This window comes from Somniosus microcephalus, chromosome 8 (assembly GCF_052327205.1).
Source record: "Somniosus microcephalus isolate GS21.2 chromosome 8, FLI_Smic_1.0, whole genome shotgun sequence".
Lineage (NCBI taxonomy): Eukaryota > Metazoa > Chordata > Chondrichthyes > Squaliformes > Somniosidae > Somniosus > Somniosus microcephalus.
The window spans coordinates 25,185,544-25,191,727 of NC_140994.1; the positions used below are offsets into that span (position 1 = coordinate 25,185,544).

Below are 6,184 nucleotides of genomic sequence, written 5' to 3' on the forward strand. Positions count from 1 at the left end.
CTGAGTAGCAGTCGACTCTTCCACTGTGGAGCTAATCACAGCAAAGTAATACAGGAAACTTTGGTTTATCCGGAGGTTGTATGTCCGGAATACTCGATCTAACGGCAAAAATCAGGAGCTGTTTTCTGTACGTTTTTTTAGATCTCGTTCTTTTTTTTTCCCCAGTCAGCCACTGCAAGGTCTGTAGCTATAGCAACAGCTTCAGCTACAGACGCTTGCAGCTGACTCTTTAGAAGCTGTTGCTAAGCAACAGTGTTTGTTGTCAGATACGGAGATGAAAACCTCCGTATGCTTCAACATTAACTTTGTATGTCCGGCAGTTTTGATAGATCGGCAACACGCCGGTCCCGTCGGTGCCGGATATCACAAAGTTTCCTGTACTCCATCCTCGGCAGCGTCCACACAGGAAAGCACTTTCTAATACAGGTAGCAGTCGGGAATGGGAACCGTTGGCAGATTTATCGCTCCCCGTCGAGGAGCGCTGAGCCCAGCTGTAGCATCCCCTACTAGCACTTTGGTTGAGACGGCCTCACTCGGTATAGACCAGACTGAACCTGGAACCTTCCTGATCCGTATCATGCCACACGGGCCGGTGCAGACTAACTGAGCCAGCAAGGGAGTTTGGGGAGACCACTTATGAAGGAAGACCTCACAATGAGCCCTATAACGACTGTACTCTTTAAGTACTTATAGAATCATAGAACAGTACAGCTCAGAAGGAGGCCATTCGGCCCATCAAGTCTGCGCCAGCTCTTTCGAAGAGCAATCCAGTTAGTTCCACTCCCCCGCTCTTTCCCCATATCCCTGCTATTTTTTTCTCCTTTAAGTATTTATCCAATTCCTCTTTGAAGGCTACGATTGAATCTGTTTCCACCGCCCTATCAGGCAGTGCATTCCAAATCCCAACATCTCGTTGCATAGAAGAGTTTTTCCTCATGCTCCTCTGGTTCTGTTGCCAATCACCTTAAATCAGGGCCGACAACTTCAAGACATATGATCACTGGTGAGGCAAGTTCTGATTACTTGATACCTGTGTCGTACAGGAACTCTGGTAAACAAATACAATAACATTTTATACACCAGAAAAATGTGATGGAGCCAAAAATCAAAAGTGGATCTTTGAATTGCCAGACCTACCAGCTCTTTATCACGGCAACAGTGATCAAGAAGGTGTGCATGATATACCTATCAATTCATCCAATGAAAAGCGACGAGTTAAGAAAGTAACTATAGGTTTTTATTGGCTAAATAACAGAGCCCACCCTCGTGGGTGATCGGATCCAACAAGGAGGAATACCAGCCAGTCGACCACCTTTATACCTGGGCAAGTGGGCGGAGCTATGGGCGGAGTCAGCAGTGGTCAGCCCAGGTATAACAGCGTGACAAGAGGTGACCTTGTGTAGTGATACAACAGTGTAAACAGTGATAACCATAGTGTAACGATATAACAGTGATAACCATAGTGTAACGGTAGTGAACGATAAAAGTGGTTTACCACATTCACCCCGTGTTTAGATTTGAGTCCGGCGGGGTGAAGTGTACTACCAGTTCGGGTATGTCAGTCTGTCCGGAGGCCTAGTAAGTCTTTCTGATCGGCGCAGCAGCGGCGGCGGTGTTGCAGTATCCGATGTTAATGCTGGTGTCTGCGTGGTTGACGAAGGCTCGTGGGGTTCCGGCATGCCGTCTACCTGGGCTGGATTTGGGGGGGTGGTGGGGGGTAACGGTGGTGTCTCAGGGGTGCCCGAGGGTGCAAGGTCTCGTAAGGAGACTGTGTCCTCCCGCCCGTCTGGGTATGCCACGTAGGCGTACTGGGGGTTGGCGTGCAGGAGGACCACCCTCTCGACCAGGGGGTCCGTTTTATGGGCCCTCACATGCTTTCGCAGCAAGACGGGCCCCGGAGAAGTCAGCCAAGTTGGCAGCGTGGTTCCCGTAGTCGATTTCCTGGGGAAAACAAACATTCGTTCATGGGGGGTGGCGTTAATGGCAGTGCAAAGCAGTGACCGGATGGAATGCAGCGCTGCCGGGAGGACTTCCTGCCAGCAAGAGGTTGGGAGGCCCTTAGACTTTAAGGCTAAGAGAACAGCCTTCCAGACAGTCGCGTTCTCTCTTTCCACCTGGCCGTTCCCTCGGGGGTTGTAGCTGGTGGTCCTGCTTGCAGCGATACCTCTCGCTAATAGGAACTGGCGAAGTTCCTCGCTCATGAAGGAGGAGCCCCGGTCGCTATGTATATAGTTCGGGAACCCGAACAAGGCGAAGAGGTCGTTCAGGCATTTGATGACCGTGGTGCTGGTCATGTCTGGGCAGGGGAAGGCAAAGGGGAAACGGGAGTACTCATCAATGATGTTGAGGAAGTACACATTACGGTCAGAGGACAGGAGGGGCCCCTTAAAATCGATGCTCAAGCGCTCGAAGGGGCGGGTGGCCTTGATCAGGCTTGCTCTGTCCGGCCTAAAGAAATGCGGTTTGCATTCGGCACAGGTTTGGCAGTTCCTGGTCATGGTCCTGACCTCCTCGATGGAGTATGGCAGGTTGCGGGCCTTAATGAAGTGGTAAAGTCTGGTGACCCCGGGGTGGCAGAGGTCGTTGTGGAGGGTCTGCAGTCTATCAGTTTGCACGTTGGCCGGACAGTGAGGGAGTAGTGGCTCACCGTGTCTGGATGTGTGAAACTCTCCGTGCTTCCGCTGTCGAACAGGCAGGTCGTGGCGTGGCCGTTTACTTTGATGTCCATCATGGACTTGGACAGGTGATGCGGGCGAGCTTGGTCCAGTGTGACGGAGGCTAGTGTATGGCTGAGCGAGCTGCTGTAGTCTGCGGGTGAGGCGGTGGTCGGGTCTGGCGACAAGGTGACGGTCGACTGTGGTGGACAAAATGGCGGCGCCCACGAGGTTGAATAAGATGGCTGCCCCCACAACTCACATGAGGCATTGCTGGTGTCGGTTGCCTTGATCAAAGATGGCCGCCCCCACGACTCACGAGGGGATACTGGCATCTGTGGCCTGGATGAAAGATGGCCGCCCCCACAATTCGCATGAGGCACTGCTGGCGTCTGTGGCTCTCCCCCTGCAGGCCTTAGCAAAGTGGCCTTTCTTCTGGCAATGGGAGCAAGTCGCGTTTCTCGCAGGGCAGCGCGTCCTCGGGTGTTTCGCCTGGCCACAGAAGAAGCAGCCGGCGGCCCGATCGCGGGGGTCCGATGTTGCAGCCGGTACCGGGGGTGGCGGTCCCGATCGGTTCTGGGACGCCGACGCTGAGGTAGGTCCCGGAGGCGGCGTTGCGAGGGGTATTGTGGCCGGGGTCGGGCCGGAGTCCCAGGGTCGCGCAGTACAGTACCTGGAATACGCCTCGAGGTCCCGATGGGCCACTTCCAGGGAGCGGGCGAGGGCTGCAGCTGTGTTCAGGTCGAGGTCCTTTGATTCGAGCAGTCTTTGCCGTGAGTAGTCGGACCGAAGGCCTTTCACGAAAGCATCGCGGATATTCTCTTCAGTATTTTCTGCAGCCGTTACCGCTTTAAAGTCACAGTCCCTGCCGAGTGTTTGTAGCGGCCGTAAAAATTCATCTACAGACTCTCCTGGCTGTTGCGGGTGGGATCTTAGGAGGTGTCTGGCATACATAGAATTTACCGGGCTCCGGTACTGCTGTTTCATCAGGTTGATGGCGGCCTCGTATGTAGTAAGGTCCTCCTGTATGAGTGCGAATACTTTAGGGCTCACTTGGGCGGTCAGCACTCTTAGTTTGGATCTCTTAGGCACGCCGGATTCTCCCAGGTAGGATTCGAAACAGCTCAGCCAGTGTTTGAAGTCGAGGACTGAGTTTGCTGCCTGTGGGTTTAGATCCAGGTACGGCGGTCGGAGGGCTCGCAGCCAGGCCGGCTGCTGTGGCTGTTGTAGCTGGGCGTCTGACTGGTCTGACGGCTCGTTAGACATTTTTAAAATTTAGCCAATAAAATTGATATACCTATCAATTCATCCAATGAAAAGCGACGAGTTAAGAAAGTAACTATAGGTTTTTATTGGCTAAATAACAGAGCCCACCCTCGTGGGTGATCGGATCCAACAAGGAGGAATACCAGCCAGTCGACCACCTTTATACCTGGGCAAGTAGGCGGAGCTATGGGCGGAGTCAGCAGTGGTCAGCCCAGGTATAACAGCGTGGCAAGAGGCGACCTCGTGTAGTGATACAACAGTGTAAACAGTGATAACCATAGTGTAACGATATAACAGTGATAACCATAGTGTAACGGTAGTGAACGATAAAAGTGGTTTACCACAGTGCATAACTTTTTTTTTTTGGGGGGGGGAGGGAAAGAGGTGGGGGATGCATCTGAGAAATCAGACTAGCAAAGTACCAGACTGGCCAAGGCGAGCTGACCACAAGCTCACTTCATCAGCTATTTATTAACGTGTGTTGATAACTGGCATTGGTGCAGAACACAAAGCTCATATTGTCAGTTCAAACAACGACAGTTTTATTCAGTATATTATGGATACTCAGTAACATTAAACTGAAGGTCACAACCGTGAGAATGGACTTGGCCAGGGCCACTCTCGAGTACCCAATTCATGCGCATACACATGCAATCCAGACTGGGAACTCGGAATGTAGGCCCTTGGATACAGAGTACAACAGGCTTGCTGAAGAGCCTGCGAGAGGGCGATGGGGACGGAGGGAAAGGAAGGGGAATGCACCATATTACAAATAGCATTGCAGTATACAATCGCAATTTCAATTGAAATCTGCTCCTATAATTACGCCAATCACACTACGGGGCTGTTTTACAAAGGAGTAGGGGGAGAAAATTGACCAGCCATGCGCTATACAGTTTTCAAAACATTTAGCTTTCATGCCATCCCTCTTTATGCTACTGAAAAGTAGCTTAAAAAAAATGGGAAAAAAAGTAAAATGAAAGTTGAATAGCCACCATCTGCTGGCGCACATGTATATTTCAATTTTTGACATTTCTTCCTCATTTTAGGGCTTAGTAAACTGCAAGAAAGAGTTGGAACACCCCTACCGCTATTCCTGCTGTGGCCATCTGACTCAGCATGGACCAGAATCAAACCTGGAACCTCCTTGGTCTCAATGGCCCAGATACTCACTCTCTTAACCGGCCAGTCATTGGGGAACTTACTACAAAGAATTTTAAATTCAGCAGGCAAACTTCCTCCTATCGTAAAATAAAAATTGAAGTTTAGAATGAGAACAAAGTTTGAGCGATCAAGCCAACCCCTTCCAATAGACCGTGTATAAACGTCGAGATCATAGTCCTTCCTGACACCCATTTGTACCCCATCTCCCCTTCACCTGTGGCCCTTGGCAAACTTACTGCTCCATGGGCCTCTATGGCTATGGATCATGCTGTGATTTGGTGCTCCTTTTATTTGCTCTTCAGCAAAAGGAGGCACGGGAATGCTATTCGGAGACAGGCTTATGATGCGCTTAGTATGCTTGATAATAGACTCTCCCCATTACTAATCTCTTGATTAAAGTGATATCCACAGGTACAGGTTCTATGAGGCAATTTGGAAACATCTCCCCATTAATCTAAGATGATTGAATGAAACTCCAGAATATCAATCCAATACAGTGATTTAATGTGACCATTTACATTCCACAAATCACAGTCCCATTGTCCCACAGGCTGGAATCATATGATTCTATGGATTATTTGATCATCTACTGTCATTCCATTATTATTCTTATGACCTTCAGTCCCATTTTTGTTCACTACTCCTGAAGACACCCACTCCCTGCTGGGGCACAGTTCCGTGGGTGCGCCCCGCTGCCTTGCTCAAGTATTCATTATTTGTGTGTGCGAGTCCGCAGGCTAATCCATCACTGGGGGCAGCACAGCCGTCCTCCTCACCACACACCCACAGTGGAGGTTGCTGGATAGCAATCAGGAGCAGAGAAACATAGAAAACATAGAAGATAGGAGCAGGAGTAGGCCATTCGGCCCCTCGAGCCTGCTCTGCCATTCAATGCGATCATGGCTGATCATCCAAACTCAGTACCCGGTCCCTGCTTTCTCCCCATATCCCTTGATTCTGTGGTAGAGAATTCCACAGGTTCACCACTCTCTGGGCGAAGAAATTCCTCCTCATTTCTGTCCTAAATGGCTTACCCCTTATCCTTCGACTGTGTCCCCTGGTTCTGGACTCCCCGACCATCGGGAACATCCTTCCTGCAT

General features: G+C 50.6%; 1 protein-coding gene across 9 annotated transcripts in view; it reads right to left on the bottom strand.

Annotated features, from left to right (window-relative positions):
* Positions 1-6,184, bottom strand: part of gpam (glycerol-3-phosphate acyltransferase, mitochondrial) — an 82,873-nt gene that overhangs the window by 73,713 nt on the left and 2,976 nt on the right. The window lies entirely within an intron of this gene.